Source organism: Euprymna scolopes, chromosome 32, assembly GCF_053919585.1.
Source record: "Euprymna scolopes isolate OS-2025 chromosome 32, ASM5391958v1, whole genome shotgun sequence".
Classification (NCBI taxonomy): Eukaryota; Metazoa; Mollusca; class Cephalopoda; order Sepiida; family Sepiolidae; genus Euprymna; species Euprymna scolopes.
Window position 1 is genome coordinate 39,250,515 of NC_136513.1, and position 19,202 is coordinate 39,269,716.

General features: G+C 36.1%; 1 long non-coding RNA gene across 1 annotated transcript in view; it reads left to right on the forward strand.

Moving 5' to 3' along the window:
* The first annotated feature begins 16,328 nt into the window (after positions 1-16,328).
* The window catches only part of LOC145256290 (uncharacterized), a 42,691-nt gene continuing 39,817 nt past the window's right edge, over positions 16,329-19,202 (forward strand). The window contains exon 1 of the long non-coding RNA XR_013863964.1: positions 16,329-16,903. This is a non-coding gene — a long non-coding RNA (uncharacterized LOC145256290). The remainder of the gene's footprint in view (positions 16,904-19,202) is intronic.

Here is a 19,202-nt window from a genome sequence, read left to right on the forward strand (position 1 = left end):
GATCAAAAATTCTGGGAGGAGTTGGGTAGAATTCTCAAAGGTCAAATCGTTGAACTTTGACCCTTTAACAGCCAAATTTCTGGCCAAAAACCGATCACAAAGATTTTCCCAAATTTTAGTACCCTGTATATCACATTTCTAGTCTGCAGACTTTACATTGACAGTTATTGCTTAGGGAAATGTACACACGCAGAGACACACACACTAACACGTTCACATTTTATAGATATACTAGTATGGGTGCCTGGTGTTGCCCGGGTATTTGGAGGTGTATGTTGAGCAAAAAAAGCGGTCAAATATTTTTTAAACTTTGACCCCTATTAAGACCCCTTAAAATTTATTGTTTTGGGCTCAAATCAAGTTATTAAGTTAGATCCATGTCCAGGAACCTATATCTAAAATTTCAAGTGTGTAGATCCCAAAGTGTCGGAGAAGTTGGGTAGAGTTCTCAAAGTTAAAATCGTTTAACTTTGACCCGTTAATCGCCAACTTTTTGGCCAAAAACCGATCACATGGATTTTCGGAAATCTCAGTACCCTGTAGATCAAATTTCGAATCTGTAGACGAAAAATTGACAGAGTTATTGCGTAAGAAACTGTACACAAGCACACACAAAGACACTTTCACTTTTACAGATATATAGATAGATATATGACTTGAGTGTAATTAGTTAGAATCGAGACGAAAATATTTATTTAGCACTTTAGAGGTATTCACTACAACCTGAGCTGACGACACCCTGGACAAATTAAGGCTGTGATAGGTATCAATGTATCCTTACGGATACGAAGATCATTTTGATTATTTAGGAGTAATATTTCTGGTTAAAAGTTTAATCATCTATTACTAGTCCGAATGTTTCAAGGCTGTAAACGAAAATATGGCAGACCAATTTAGTTGAGATCGTTTCCCTCATAAATATAGAGGTTTTCTCTAAATGCAACAGCAAATGCGATGTACTTATGCACAATGTCGAAAATATTCACAAATCAAACTGTGCTTAATAGTAAAATTAAACTAATCATCCAATAAGGAATCAGAAAACCCAACGAAAAAAAGAATATGAAAATTGTGAATTGATAAAAGTTAGTTTTTAAAAGGAATATGAAAATTAGTTACCATTTTTTGAAGTCGCGGATATATTCACAATAAATTATATAAAAAATTGTATCTGTTTCTTTTTAATTACAAAAGTGAGCTTTTAATATCAATGTCAGTGCGACAAACAGCCCAACTTTATATATGCATGAGCAGGCAGTATATCTACAGAATTTTCTAATATATATATATATATATATATATATATATATATATATACATATATATATATATATATATATATATATATATATATATATATATATATATAGAGAGAGAGAGAGAGAGAGAGAGGGAGATAGTAAACTGTTAAACTTAACAACTAAGGCTGTAACGCTATGAGTTTCGGTTTCGATTACATTTGATTGCACCCAAATCATATTTTTAATTTGAAAATGACTACTGCGTATTGGGTGCAATAAAATACTCTGTCCAACGATTCCCGATCGTAAAATACGCGCAAATATTTTTTATATTTATGTAAATTTTCTATGAATTTTTATAGCGCTGATTCTCTGTTGAATTTTATATTACTAATTTGAATAGCGTATATATTGTTTCAAGTCTGTAGACGACACTTTGGCAGAGTAATTTAGTTGAGATCGTTCCACTCATAAAGATTGAGATTTACTCTAACTGCAGCAGCAGATGCGATGCACTTATGCACAATGTAGAAAATATGCACAAATCAAAGTGCGCTTAATAGTGAAATGAAATTAATCAAACAAGAAGAAAACAGAAAAAAAAAACAACGAAATATAAATTAATAAAAGTGAGTTTTTAAAAGGAATATGCAAATTAGTTACCATTTTTTTGGAAGTCGTTGATATATTCAAAACAATATATATAAGGAAATTGTATTCGTTTTTTTTTAAGTTTTTAATAGAAAAGTGAGTTTTGAATATCATTGTTTATGTATGTATGATCAGGCCGCCCGGCATTGTCTGGTCGTAAGATACGCTTAAATATGATATTTTAATCCGTGTAGATTACATATTTATAGAGACAATTCACTATCGATTATTATGTTGTATCTAAGATATGATAGTTAAACTCAGTTATATATATATATATATATATATATATATATATATATATATATATATATATATATATATATATATATATATAACTTGGGCGCCATCATTAGAATCGATCGAAATCAATATATACTACATCCACATTCCGTAACCTCTGAGCGACGCACGCACTGACACACACAAACACACACACACACACACATATATATATATATATATATATATATATATATATATATATATATATATATAATATATATATATATATATATAGAGAGAGAGAGAGAGAAAGAGAGAGGGGGGGAGAAAGAGAGACTTGTTTGTAATAAACCGAATTTTACTGGGTTTGTATAATTCAGTAAATCTCCATATACCAATAAATTTTAAGCAAAAAAAAGATGACTTAAATTTTAACCCTAACCTTATGGTTCCAGCAGATAAAACGATGAATATTTACAGTATTAATTTTCAAACATATAACAATCTCATTCTAACTGAACTTATTAATAAGTACAAGAAAGCAACTGAAAAGGATCTATTTGGAATCAACTTGTTAGCATTAAAAATTTGTGAGAAAATGAACATTCAGGATAAAATAGAGGCTTACACCCTACTTAACCCTCGGTTTTTATTGAAGGACAATAAACCGGATTCAATAATAAACCCAGTATTAGAATTATTGCTCCATGCGCATCCGACAAATGTAATATCACTAAAAAGATACGAGACAGAATCATGCCAACCTTAAAATCCAAAATTAAGCACAAGCTCTGGATTTCCTCGTGTGAAGTAATCAAGTGGTTCGATAGGATCCCGAAAAAATAAAAAAGTAAATTTATAATGTTCGACATAGATGCGTACTACCCTTCAATTTCCCCTATACTATTCGAGAAAGCACTTAAACTAGCTGAAGAGGAAACTGACTTGACGCAGTTGGAAATTGAAATTATAAAAATAGCTAGAAAAACTTTAATCAGATATAACGGGGAACTGTGGACTAGAAAAGATAGAGAGGGTAATTTTTTCGTCAAAATGGGGGCCCCGGACTCCGCGAAGGTTACTGACTTGGTAGGTTGTTATTTACTAAGGGAGATAGGCAGGAAAATCCCCGGTTTAAATGGAGGGCTTTATAGGGATGACGCACTTTTTATAGTTAATTCTAGCGATCGCATTAAGGAAAAATCAAGAAAAAAATCAGAAGTTTTTTTTAAGGAATTGGGATTAGAGATAACAATAGACAGAAATTACAAGAAAGTTAACTTTCTAGATGTTACCCTCAACTTAAACGATAACACATATGAACCATATCACAAACCTAACCAGAAAATATTCAACATAGATTACCAATCGAGTCATCCGAAGTGTATGAATAAGGCGCTTATCCCCAACATTTCTAAAAGAGTTTTCGAACTTTCTAAGAATGAGAGTCTTTTTGATAAAAACAAGGAATATTACAATGAAGCTCTTATGAGATCGGGATACAATGGAACAATAGAGCACAAAAGGACCAATAATAGTAAGAACAACAAACGTAACTGCACAATATCGTATAACATGGCAATGAGAGCTAGAAAAAACCCAAGATTAATAAGGAGTATGTTAATAAGGATCAAAAGAATGGGAACAGAGGGAGTAATAATAAAGCAGCGGAACAGGTAATGACGAGGGGGTACCATTAATAAGAAAAATAGACCCAAGAGACAGGTTTGGTTCAATCCGCCGTTTAGCGAGCATATAAAAAATAATATACATAGGGAATTTTACGTAAACTGATAAAAACTTCCCTGCGGAGAATAGATTACACAAAATAATAAATAGAAACTCGGTAAAATTATCTTTCGCAACTTCTAGCAACTTAACTAACACTATGATAAGCTCCTACAACAGGAAAATCAGCAAAATAAGGAATAATAACGAGTTAGCATCGAATGAAAGTGTCGTAGAAAAAAATGTAACTGCAGAATACCTGACAATTGTCCGTTGGGTGGTCAATGCCTAACCTCAGAAATAGTGTATTAAGACCGGTAATATTAAGAAAATATATCTTGGGGCCACTGGTTGCGTTTTTAAGGAAAGATATAGAAACCACATATCATCCTTTACAAAGTAACCGCAGAGGGAAACTAATATGAAGGTGTTAACAGTAGCAGGGGGGATGGTACAAGAATCAACATTAGAAATAAAAGGAGGAATACAAGTGCATTAGGGGATTGGATTAGGGAACTTAATAGAAACAATAAAGATTTTGAATTGAAATGGTCAGTAGTGGATAGAGGGAGTAAGTATAGCCCTGGAAAATCAAAAAGGTGCAACCTATCTCTAGTGGAAGCCTTCTACATAGTGAATTCTAAAGAGGAAATATTAAATAAAAGGTTGGATGCTATACAGGGATGTCTTCACAGGAATAGGTTTTTTGTTATCACTTCTTCAATGTAACTGGGTAAAAACATTTTGTAAAAATAAAGCTCCTTGGGGACAAGGCCACATTTTTATGTAGAGTTAACTAGCTCGAATTATGACGTCTAAACAAAGGATCCAAATCTAGCAAGCAAATATTGTAACAGAAATGTCTAAGGAAAAATTCAAGATAGCGCCCGAATCTCTCTTTAACACGGTAAGTTCAGGAAAAGATGTTATAAATGTTGTAGCAATTCAATAATCTTTATACACCGGTTCTGCACGGAATCCAACAGCGGTAAAATATCCTCACACGGCACAAGAAGCAACAGCCACACGATTCCCCGGCCAACTCAATCGTCGCTCTGCCACCTCTTTTTCATCACCCGCTTTTATCGTCGTTCTAGGCCGGCTAAATTTGCATATTGCGAGAATTCGTGTGACTTTGCGAGACATCATACTTTACAAAAGACGGCGGCTGCCATCTTGGTCTTTCTTTTCTATTTTTGGCCGGTAACGCTGAGCTGGTCTCGAGGTAAGTCTTTTCCCCTCATCCGTCTCTCCCACGTACCCACACAACACGCAAACACGCGGGCGCTTATCTCCTGGATGCACGTTACATTCCCTCTGATCTGATGATCACATAGAGAGCACTGGGGGTGGCCTTTTAGTGCATGTGCTTCTGCGAAGAGGTACATTCACTGATTCAGATTCGGGCTCTGGATCTGGTTCCGCCTCATCAGATAAAGTATCGCTATCAGTCTCTGGAGGGGGCTCACTGAATCCGTGCATCGGCAGCTCATCGCTAGACGCTTCACTGCTTTCTCCTGTAGTTGTGTGACGCACCTCGGTAGCTGGGCGAAGATCTCGCACATGTCGTGGGGTTCCATCGACCAAAACAGACTGCTGGCTAATCACTCCATATATTTGTCCTCGCTTAAACTTGTTGGTGCACCGATTTCCTGGGGGCCGCACCCACACTGGATCTCCCACTTCATATCTGTTATATGTTCCCTTGTCGGCTGGCTGCGTAGTGTTGATTCCCTTCACTCCGACTCGGTACGTGTAAATAGCATTCGCAGGTGCGGTTGAAGGGGACGTACCGTCCTTTGGCGTAATGTTGTACCAATATGTGGCTTCCGTAATAGTGCATCGCTTCCTGGCAGCAATTCTCTTAATGCTGCGATGGCTTCTTTCAGCAATGCCATTTCCTGACGGCACATGCGCACATCGCAACCGTAGTCGGACGCCCCACTCATCTAACAACTGCCGAACTTACTGGCTACAAAGCGCTGCATCATTGGCAGTCAGGAGCTCTTCCGGCGCACCTCGCTCAAAAAAATGGATGATAGGTGGCGAACAACATTTGCTGAATCCTGTCTGGTCATCTGCCGCCACACCGCAAATCTCGTAGGCCCGCAATCAATGAGAGTTAGAAAGGGCTTGCCACTGTAATGGGTAATATCCATGGCTAGCCGCTGCCACACACTCTCAACTTCCAAGCGACCTTTCTGCCATCGCTTTGGTGCAGGATCAATAGACTGGCAAGCCTTACAATTTCTGACGATCTGTCTGACATCCATCTTGGTCACTGCTGGGTATACGCGCCTCACAAAATAAAGGGTCCTCTTGATACCCGGATGTCCGCTCTGTACATGAATTTTTTGTATTTGACATGGGTCGATTGCAACTGCACAAGATCGAGCAGTAATCTCCATTCCCATCTTCGCGGCTTCATACCATTTGTGAGGTACATGGGTCAGTTGGTCAGCACGATTACAATGTGATGGCACCAGAGTGACGCTCAGTGATAGCCCATACTCAGATACCAGGTTTTTTTAGAGTGTCTAGCCTTCTCCGTATTAACATTTCGCTTGCTGCCTTGGTACGGATTCGTGTCCGTCCTGAAAGTGTGTCAGACACCCAGTGGTAGACACAGAGAGAATCTGTATACAAGGTCAACTTCTTAGACTGCCACTGCAGGGCCAGATTTACCCCCTTTACAACAGCGTCCAGCTCTGCCAGGTTGATATGCTGAGAATCTGTTACGGGCCGCAGCCAACACGCATCCTCGAACACGTTTCCTCCTTGCTCCAACGATACTCCCAACGCCAAAGAACTGGCATCAACCCACACACCTACGTTGTCTCCGTTAACACACCACCGCCCACAGGCAGGGTCCTTCTTGCTCACTCTCTCCAGTGTCTCTTTAATCATCAGAGTTAGTAGGACATCATCGGATATGTCATCCCAACCCGTGGTTGTTAAATTTGCTCTGTGTTTAATTACACCAACAGCTGCGCGGAGCCAGCCACAGACCGGTAAGTGACCAACAAGTTTTCCACACCAAGAAAAAACGATCCGCCTTGTAACGAGGTTGGGGATGCTTGGAATTTCACTGCCACGCCTCCATTGTAGGGTACCATCTTCTTCATAAACATCCAATCCCAATACACGTGCTCCTTCCCTTAAACGTTCGGGATTCTTGCATTCCAGACCAAACTGAGCCAACTTTTCTTTGACACACGACGCAGACTGTACATCTTCATTGACGTATACGTCATCAATGTAAGCTGACGTTGAGTCCCTCATGGGCTTTTCTTGGGACAATACTGTGTTGACAATAGTCTTCATGATCTGTGGTGCCACATTTAGGCCAAAGCCAAGGCGTGTAAGGCAGTACGTCTGCCCCTGGAACCAAACTGTCTGGAACGGCCACAACGTCTCATCAACTCGCACCTGTAAATAGGCTTTTCGCAAATCCAATATCGAGACATTAGTGCCTTTCTGACGCTATTCCCTCAACTTGCTGGCGCATACGTCAGCATCGGCAGTGTAGACTTCAATATGCCTGTTAAGCTCCCTATAATCCAGCACGGGCCGTACTTTCGACTTGTTATGCTGGACTACTGCCATTAAGGGTATTAGACCCTTGGGAGGCCCAAGCTTGTCCTCAGGGTAGGGGATTAACCAGCCATCTTGGATCCACGCCTTTAGTTCCCTTTCGTATTCTGCTCGGACCTCACTGGGTATAGGGTACTCTGCAACCGCATTCTCGAGTTTAGTGGGTGCCATTCCCTCGGTCCACTTCCAAGATGCAATTCAGGCCCTCTTGCGCGAGTCGTAGTCCACTGTAAAATCCGGCCGATCGATATGGAGCGCTGCACACACTGGGGCCTCCAAGAATCGCACCTTTCCATCCCGATGAATTGCGACTCCCCCCAGCGCCTTGATAGCATCGTATCCGAGCAACAGATCAAACCCCAGGAGATTTCCTTGGGTCACGAGCACATTGATCTTAGTGGCTGCACCGGTGTCCGTGAAGATCTTGACAGTTCCAGCTCCACAGCATGTCTGCGTCTCGCCTCCTATCGTGGTGACTTTGATCTTCCTCTTAGTCCAACTTGGACACAGCCTGGTGCTCACTATAGTATGCGAACAGCCTGAGTCGAGAAGTGCTGAGCAGGGTATCCTGTTTACGTAGACGGTCATCACTGGTTACGCCTTGTTCAAATTTTGCTCGTGGAGCAGGGTGGCTCTGACGTCCTCTCCCCTGATACGTTTCCCGCACAGTTTTGGGCTAGATGCCCCAAACCGCCACAATTAAAACAGCGCACACGCCCCCTGTTGGTGCAATTCCTTGCAAAATGTCCGCGTCGGCCGCAGTGAAAACATTTCCCATTGCTTGCAGGGTTCTGATTCGGAATCTCCCGAGCGCCAATCTTGCCTGTCTGTGTCGCCATCTCAACTGGTTCCCCCAGGTTCTCCTCATCTTTGATGATGGCTCGAGCACGTTCCATCAAGTGTTCCATGGTCGTTGTTGAAACGCTGGTTGAGGCTCTCAGTAGCTGCTTCACTCGAGTGGGAAGGCCCGCCACAAACGCGTACGCGAGCGTCCGCTCCGACACTCCTCCACCGAACAGAACTGCGAGTTTCTTTAACTCAGCGAAGAAAATGTCCACGCTTTCCTCCGGTAGAAGTTTTCGGGAAGCAAATTTTTCATAGGCCGTACAAGGATCCATGACAAATGCCTTGTACAACGCAGCTTTAATTGCGGTGACATCTCCCTTTTCGGCAGCACTGAGTTGCTGATATACACTCAAGGCACCCCCAGCCAATCTCAGGGGACTCACAGTGTGTATCCTTTTCACCTCACAAAGGTCGCACGTCAGCTCGACCCTTTGAATCCAGTTGACGATGGACGTGGACCTGTCAAACTCGGGTATGAGCTTTAAGTCAAATTTCGACTCGGTCATAGTCCTAGAGGCCAAATGGCCGAAATAGCTTGTAACAGAAATGTGTAAGGAAAAATTCAAGATGGCGCCCGATTCTCTCTTTAACACAGTAAGTTCAGGAAAAGATGTTATAAATGTTGCAGCAATTCAATAATCTTTATACACCGGTTCTGCACGGAATCCAACAACGGTAAAATATCCTCACACGGCACAAGAAGCAACAGCCACACGATTCCCCGGCCAACTCAATCGTCGCTCTGCCACCTCTTTTTCATCACCCGCTTTTATCGTCGTTCTAGGCCGGCTAAATTTGCATATTGCGAGAATTCGTGTGACTTTGCGAGACATCATACTTTACAAAAGACGGCGGCCGCCATCTTGGGCTTTCTTTTCTATTTTTGGCCGGTAACGCTGAGCTGGTCTCGAGGTAAGTTTTTTCCCCCTCATCCGTCTCTCCTACGTACCCACACAACACGCAAACACGCGGGCGCTTATCTCCTGGATGCACGTTACAAATATAGTTTTTTTTTTTATTATTCTACACTGGATAAGTAATATAGATATAGAAGGAGACTTAACCAAGATTAGCAATATATTTCCATAACTGCGAGCACTTTTTTAGTCGTAGTAGTATCGATGGTGAAATAAGTGGTACTGTTTCCAGATCAATAAATTAACTTAACAACTAACTAGCAATTATATATAAGAAAAATTAAATTAGCAATTGGGGAATTGGAAATTAATTGGTATTGCTCTCTGATAAGTAAAACTTGGGTAATCTCTGCTTGTCAAAATTACTCTTGTTCTAAATGATTTTATCCAAAAATGCAAGGGTAAACACCACTTTATCGGTGTTAACACACTTGGAACTTTACACTGGTTTTATTATCATAATAATTATTAATAGGTTATATATTATTTTATTTAGGTATCTAGGAACACAATTCATGAATTTTAATTTTGGTTTTGGAGCAATGAATAACCCCAGCTGATTATGGATGGATGGCAGACGTAGGTTAAACCCTAAGCTTCAAGAATAAAAATATACTTTAAAATCTTAAGTTGTTGTTAAGATTAAAAATATGCTTTAAAACCTAATTTTTTGAATAAGTTAGCTTAGCCTTTTCTGCATCTGTTTAATTAATTAAATCATAGATACATTTTAGGTTTACCCAACTAAAAATATCAAACGGCCCTGGTTGTCTTCCTTTAACTGTTATTAGTGTCTACGACATTCTTGGGTTCCCATAATTTCAACGAAATTTTATAAATTAATTATGAGCAGAATTATCTCCGTTTCGGACTTTATTTCCATATTAAATAAAACATAAACTTAAAACTGATCTTAAATCTAAGAAATAAATTAGCCGATATCTTCCCTAAAGAAACAAATTAGCGAGCATAGGTTGAATACGAAACTAAAATAACCGTAACGTTTTAGCTTGGTAGATCTGGCCATATTTTAAATATAAAAATAAAACTCTATAAAATTAAAAGAAAAATTATGTGAAATAAAGAATTATAGAAATCTAATTTAAGAAATCAATGGATAGCATTATTACTAGATATTAAACGGCTACAGGTGTTTTTTTTGGGGGGGGGTTGTAACTTATTATGACAAGTTTTAAATAGGGATACGAAAATTAGACGATATATAAAATATTTAAATAAGCTCCTGACAATGACGCGTCCAGGATAAAGGTTTTCGCATGTTTTATTTCCTTTAGGGGAAATGTCTTTACATAATGTTCTATTGTGAAAGTGTTTTTTTATTCAATAAGTCTGAAGAGAGGCAGGGTATGTGAACATTTTCACACGAAATAATGTTTGAATTTGTCCGGCTGGTCATGAAACAATTGTAACACCAATGAAATGCAGTTTTTGTTGCTATCAATTCTTTCTTTGAAGTCTTGGTTTTGTTAATACAGAATATATATATACATATATATATATATGTGTGTGTGTGTGTGTGTGTTTGTGTGTGTGTATATATGTGTATATATATGAATGGACCCTTTTTCGGGGTCAACGGCCAACTAGCACCATGTGTGTTTGTGTGTTGGGGTGGAAAGGGCTCCCATAAGCCGTGGTGAAGGCAACCTTTCTAGGAGAAGCAAATCTCTGATTTAAAAAAAACATAAAGCGGGAGACCAGTACCCGCATTAAGCTGGTCTGCAGTTTAACTTGTTACTGGCTATCTTGCTCTTGCTTGTTGCTGGATCTCAACATTTTGAACCGAGAGAGAGACTTAGCTGTCGTACAAAGCTAAGACTCTGTAACATCACCTGTGTATAGATACTCCCTCGGGCATTTGTCTATAAAAATGGTCCTGTGGCGATGGAAAAGTTATGACGCATGGAGGCTTGAAATGCTGGAAACATGTAATAATTGATCTCAATGACCGTCTTCAGTATCATGCCTGCGTGAGCGTGTCAATTCACCAGTAGGACTAAGAAAAAAAAAGTCATTTCAGGACTCATGGACATTAAGTGTCTGAGGGAGTGGCACTCGTCTGACAAGACGTTTGCAATCATCATCATCATATATGTATATATATATATATATATATATGATATCAATATGTATATATATATATATATATATATATATATATATATATATATATATAACTACTTCATTTACTCAGATAAATTTATATACGAAAGTATAAATTTATGCGTTAACTTTAAGTATTTACTTCAACGGTGTTCAATACGTAGGTAGTGCTAGTTAGTAAGTTATAAAATATAAGCCTGAAGAATCCTAGATTGAAACTTAAACGCGGAATATTCAGTGTAGCTTAATCGCTATATATATTTTATAATTTACTATGTATATATATATATATATATATATATATATATATATATATATATATATATATATATATATATATATATATATATATACTGTGTAAGCAAAAACAGGACTTCAAAACAAGGTGTTGGTGGCAACAAAAAGTGTATTTCAATTTAAGTTACAATTGTTTCCATTTCCAGTTCGACAATTTCAAGCATTATGTCGTTTGAAAATTTCCAAACCCAGCATTTCTTCAGACTTTATGAATAAGCACACTTTTGGCAATGGAGCATTTTTTGAAGAGAAGGAAGGAAGGGGAAATCCCTAGCTAGAAAGGCATGCGAGAAACATCTACCTTTGTTGTGGTTACGGAAAATCCTATTTAAATATTAATATATCGCCTAATTTTCGTATCCTTATTTAAGAGCAGAGTCATGACAAGGTGCTACAGAGAGCCCTAAACCATTAAAAAAATTTTTGAATATATATCCCATTCGTTGGGTTCGTTAATTAGTTATTTTTATTTGTTTGTTACCCAATACTTAATTTTTAAAATTTTTGTTTCGATATTATGGCCGTAACAGCCTTGCAAAAATGTTACGGTTAGTTTTAGTTTCGTATTAGTGGCAGGTAATGTTTATATATTATCGTTATATTTGTGTTCGAATTTAAGACCCTTTTAGGTTCAATGTTTAATTGAATACGAGAGTAAATAAAATGGGTGTATTAAAGATATATATATAAAAATCCTCGTATTATATTACGGATGAAGTATTTTAATCTATTTATTGTTATTTAATGTTTTAAAAATCATTGTTACTCTACTTGAAAAATGTTTTCATATCGTTAAGTAGGATAAAATGAAGGGAGATAATCCAATTATATTGTTAAGTATTGTTACTTAATTTTTTTTGTTTGAAATTGGGTCGATTTGTATCCACTAATGGTCAAAGGGAGGTAATTCAGGCCGTTTGGTGTTTTTGGTTCATTGATTACTAGGAGGCGTCTATGATTTAATAATTAATTTAATAATTGATTAAACTTAATCAGACAGGTTCAGAACATGCTACGATGGCTTACTTAACAAATTAAGTATATAAATTTTGTTTTGATCTCAAAGAATTGTCTTAGCCCATGGGTTTAATCCGCCTCTGTTACTAATCATTTAATTCATGCGTTGTATTTTTGAATATCTAAATAAATAATATATATATCCTCTAATTATTATTCTGAGAGCAAAACCACCCATGGTTACAAGTGTGTTTCACTCCTGTGGGAAGATGTCTACTCCTGCATTTATGGGTAAACACATTTAGAACAGGGATTGCTGTAGGTAAATAAGTAAGTCAGTATGGATTCTACCAACTTTTGGTGTAGGATGACAAAATCCGATGAAATTTTATTTACATAAATTTTGCACCCCCCCAAATAGCTAATTTGATTTTTATTTCTTAATAATAATTGGTTTAATTGCTAAGTTCTTTTATTGATTTGAAGAGGGTAACCCTTATTTCACCGTCCATACTGCTATGATTGAATACAAGGATGCTCACCGTTATTGAGAAAAACCATTCTTAGATGAGCTACATACCTTATTTATATTTCCTATTCGGTTAAGAAGAATGGGAGTTTTATTCGCATGTTGAATTTGGATCATTCGTTTAGATTTTAGCAATTCTAGCTATTATACTCTACATTAAAATTTAATCCTAGCATCTGATAATCCTTATTGTAAAAAAGTTATGCCTCAGTTACATTTAAGGCGTGATAACAGAAATTTATTTCTGTGAAGATATCACTGTATGGCATCAAGTCTTTTCTTGAAAATTTCCTCTTTGGAATTCACAATGTAGTATGCTTCCAATAAACATAGATTGAACCTTTTTGATTTCCCAGGGCTGTACTTCCTCCCCCTGTCCACTACTGACCATTTTAATTCAAAATTTTCATTATTTCTGTAAGTTCCCTAATCCAATCACCTAATGCAGTTGTGTTTCTCTTTTTTTTATTTTTAATGCTTATTTTTGTGCTCACCCCCTTACTATCGTTCACGCCATCCCTATTAGTGTCTGTCCCAGGTTCCTTTTCAAATGATACTACCTGGTTTCTGTATCTGTCCTTAAACTCTGTTCACGTGGCTCCCAGATATGTCTTCTTTGTGTTGTCGGTTTTTATCTCGCATTTATATACTATTTATGAAGTTAAACATTTCCCATCCAACGGACAATTTTCAGGCATTCTGCAGTTACAATTTTTATTTAGGATACTTACGTTTGATACTAGTTCGTTGTTGTTCCTTATTTTGCTGATTTTTCTATTGTTGGAGCTGATTATAGTGTTAGTTAAGTTTCACGAACTCAGTATAATTACATATAAGTCTATATATATATATATATATATATATATATATATATATATATATATAGTCATCCACATACAGTACTGTTTCGCTGTTTCACAGCTCATCAGTGCGGCTAGACAGACAAATACCTCAAGCCAGGATTGAAACCCGACCGTTTGTACGGCAGTCAAGGCTCCTACCATTACGCTCTTGGCGGCTGCTTGAACGAGTAGTGAGTTTAACGATGTTTTGATATCGTATTATATATATATATATATATATATATATATATATATATATATATATATATATATATATATATATATATATATACCAGCTGGACGCCCGGCGTTGCACCCTCGTACAATACGCTTTAACATAATATTTTAATTTATGCAGATTGCATATGCATTATTATAGAATCAACCCTCTGTTGACTATTATATATTAAGAGGTATAATTTGCCCTGTGAACAGATTCGCATAAAATAATTTTAAAAATAATGATAATGATAATGTCGTTCATTAGATTCCTATTGTGTATGTTTACAGTATCAGGTCATATGATATTTCGAATTGGCGATGAATGCTGTGGAAAAGTCACTTCTAGTCAATGTGTAGTTAAAAATATGCAAACAACAAAATGATTTTAAATAGTACCGCTTCTTTTATTGTAAGTTGAACTCATTAATAGGAAAACAATAAAATAAAATGGCGAAGTGCACCAGGGCTTAAACAGGGGATCATTTGATCTGTAGTCGAATTCTGTACAACTGTGATATATTTCGAGATATCAATACTACTTTTTCTGAAAAAAAAATAATAATTTACTAAGATTTTATTATCTCCCTTTCCGGTGTAACGTATAAAATTATCCTATAAAATGTATAAACGAGCAAAACCGGACTGAACTGCTTCTATCTATCTATCTATCTATCTATCTATATATATATATATATATATATATATATATATATATATATATGTTTGTGTGTGTGTTTGTGTGTGTGTCTGTGTGTGTTTGTGTGTTTGTGTGTGGGTGTGTGTTTGTGTGTATGTGTGTTTGTGTGTGTGTTTGTGTGTGTGTCCGTGTGTTTGTGTGTTTGTGTTTGTTTAAAAATATGTATTTTTCAATTATATTTCAGATTCTATTCATATCAAGCGTGAATTTATGAAACTGCATATAATTACAGAGCATAAAACAAATAAATAACAAAGACTTTTGTTATTTATTTGTTTTATGCTCCAAATTTCATGATGTTGACCATCTTACAATTTTTTACTTTAAGTACAGTGACTTTTACCATTCTTGACAGCAAATTGCTAAACGGAGTTTTCAGGAGTAAGTACGTCGAGGTAGTCCAAATGCAATGAATCTATAATAAAAATATTTGTAAAATAAAAACCAAAGATGTGACATTAAAGCGATTAGAGGTTAAAATTTTGTTGATAGTGTGCGTCCAATCTTTCATTTGATATAGCCTTTCATTTTCCATGGGCAAAACCAAATTACCCTGCCAACCACTGACCATTAGCCACTCCTAATAAACATAGAAGCCACAACTATAGGCACAGCTTGTAAACACAGAGCAATCAGAATCGCATATGAATTATCTTCATGGTTGAGAAATTTGAATAAATTAAAAAAGAAGTAAAAAAAAACATTCGAAACTTTCGTTATTTTTTAACATCTTTTTCTTCAATATTACCAGATTGCCTCTCTTTGTGGAGCTGATTTTTTCCTACATTAAAAACTCTTCCCTCGTGGGGAGGCAAGTAAATAGGAATATTACCTTGCATTTCTCTCTATCATATTTTCATAGCACGTGCTCGTTTGGGCTCCTCTCTATAGTCCATCAATGCAAGACATATACAGCAAGGACTCGTCTGCCTATATTTGTAAAACAGACCAGGGAGGCAACGTTGCGACAGTTTTTTTTACATAGGCATCACATCTTGTCAAGGCCCAGAGACCATTCGAGGATAAGAGTTAAGAGTGTACAGTAGTCAATTGGACAATATAGTAATCGTTATTAATGGAAATTCGGTAACTTTGTTAACTTAAGTGGAACGGCTCATCAAGAACTTCTTTACGTCGGACTTGAAGACAATCAGATTGTAGTCAGCTGGAAAGCAGAAAAACGGAAGACAGTTCCACGGGCGTGCACTTCTAAGAAAGAAACTTTGTTCATGGAATCTTCATTTAGGTTCAGGCATAGGGACAAAAATTGGAGTTTGGTTACTCATGCAGATCCAATATTTCAATTGATATGGCCTTCCTGGTTGCATGGGAAAAACCAGATAACCCTGCTCACTGCAGGTCATTAGCAATGCCTAACCTACATAGAAGCTAAAATTGTAGGCACACCTTGTTAATATGGAGCAATTAGATTTGTATAACTTTAGTGTACGAATTACTTTCACGCATGAGAAATTTTTAAAAAGAAACAAAGAAAAAAACTAAATATTCAAATTTTTCGTTATTTCGAAACGTTTACTTCTTCAACGTGACTTTGCATGTCAATCTCTAATCTACCATATTTTCCTGTCAGGTGTTAGTATGCACTTCAATCTATAGTTCAACCGCATAAAACTTTCACTACAAGCACTCCTCTAACTAAAACTTATATCAATAATTTTCCACCTCTCTATTTGTGTTAAAATATTAATGCAAAGTCCACAAACAAAGCGTATTTTCTTGAACTTTCTGCCCGTGGAAGGTTTGGACTGCTTTCCAGCTGATTGCAACATTGCCGTCTTCGAGTACAATGTAAATAAGTTATTAAGTTGTCGCTCTTAAATAATCAACTTCTACCCAATTTCGTAACGATAACTGTGCTGTTGACTTTGTGACCACCTTACACATATTAAATCTTATCCTGGAGTGGCTTTCGGTCCTTTATAAGTGGTGACTTTCTGCAAAAACATATTGGCGGGAGAAACAATTTTAAAAACACAAATGAATTTTAAATACGAAAAGATAAGTAAAGCAAGGTAAGATTTTCTTGTTCATTGGTTTTCTGTAATTCCCCCCCTAAAAAAATGATGAGTGTGTGCGAAAAGTTATTTTTTTATCTATGGTTTAGGTGTAAATTACATGTAAACCCTAAAAAATTAGGCGGAACTTCGTCAAAGAGGTCGCATAGTTTGTTGTGTGCTTTTCATCTTGTTTACTCGAGTTAAAATATAAGACTCGATGGGCCAAACATTGAACTCGGTTTACTTATTTTTTTAATCGGTAAAAATGAGTGAACAAAACAGTAACATAAAGTTTTAAAAATACTAAATCCAAAGTAGATTTTCCTCAACCCACCACCCTGTTATTATGTCTTCTTTTGCCTCTGACTATGATTTACATAAAATTTGATATTGAAAATAATATCCCCATTTGGGGGGGGTGAAAATGAGAGTTGAAAGGATTCTCTGTGGGTCGCCCCAATAAGAATTAGAAACAGTAATTTTAATGGACAGAAGATAAGTTAAGGCGACTTTAGTTTACCCGACGATAATTCGACTAGTATTTGTTTACATTAAAATTGAAGGCGGACACGCTGCAATCAATTGTTAAAACAGACTCGTTTTATCTTGTTCTTCGGATAGGGATAGGACGTTTTGGAAAAGAAACTTCGTGCATGGAAGTTCTGATTGCTTTATTTTATTAATTCATACAAGAAATAAATAAATGTCATTTGCTGTGGTTGGGGTTCATTAGTTATTGCTGCGATTGTTTACAGGAGACACAAATGATTGGAGCTAACTCGAGTCAACCATCTACCAGGAATACAGCTATTTTGTAGAGTCGATATGGGATTAGAATCGTGGTATCATAGATGAGATGTTCTATAGAAATAAACTGCGTTCATTGAAGTTACATGTTAGGGTTGTTGTAGAGAAAGATTGATAGATAGACAGTGAGAGAGGGAGAGGAAAGAGAGAGAGAAAGAGAGAGAGAAAGAAGAGAAATTCTTTTGCTGGTGTTGTAAAAGAAGAGTTCGTGTTGTGAATGTTTTATGTGAACAGGGATTGAGAGTGATAGAAACAATAACAATCACCAATGGGATCAAACAATATATAGTGAGAGAGGAAGAGAGTTATAGATAGAAATCTATCATTATTAGTATTATTATTATTATTATTATTATTATCATTATTATTGTTATTATTGTTCTTGTTGTTATTATTATTATCATCATCATCATCATCATTATTATTATTATTTTTATTATTATTATTATTATTATTATTATTATTATTATTATTATTATTATTATTATTATTATTATTAGCTGTACCCTGCCACGCGTTGTTGGGGCTCAATTTGGTGTCATGGAAAATTCTAATAAAAAGAGAAAATGCATGTTTCTTATATTCTTAGTACAGCTATCCACTTAAAAATGTTTTTTAAAAAAGGTGAAAATGAAAAAAAAAAACTGTACTCTTCCAGAATTGGGTCAATGCATGCTAGGGGATATTTGGAACATTAAAAAAAATATATATATATAAATAAACTAAGTAATCCTGAGTTCATATTTTCGTCCTATATGTCCTTATGGTAGTAATTGCAAAATGGAATGCCACCGTCGCCTAGCATTGAATGAGATACGTGGAAAAACATTTATATTAGTAGAATACACAGCGTCGCTCGGGATTGGAAAAGATAGGTGGAACATATATACAATTAGAACATCCGCAATTGATTTATTATTTGTAATTAAATAATCAGCCCAGCCAATATATCAAAGTTATTATTTTAGTAAGGATGCGATAATGTGGGTTAAAATTATGATTTAATTAAAATTATGTCGGAATTAATAACAGATCTAAGAATCATGAAATATGATGAAATGAGAGGCAATTGATTGGTTTGTAATGAAATAATCAGCCAAGAAATATATCAAAGTTATTATTTTAGAAAGGCAGGATATAATGTTGGTTCAAATTATTAAAAATGATTGTCGAAATTCGAAACACATCCAAGAATTATGAAAAATGATAAAATGCGATTTAATTGATTGGTGTGTTTGTAATGAAAGAATCAGCCCAGGAATTATGTCCAAGTTATTATTTTAATAAAGGGGGAGGACGATAATGTGATTTAAATTTATGAAAAATGATCGTCGTACTTAGTAACATATTAAAGAATTATGAAAAATCATGAAATGTGAGTCATGGATTAGTGTGTTTGTAATGAAATAATCATCCTAGACAATATATTAAAGTTATTATTTTAGTATAACGAAGGCTATAATGCGGGTCTAAAATATGAAAAATGATTGTCTAAATTAGTAACATA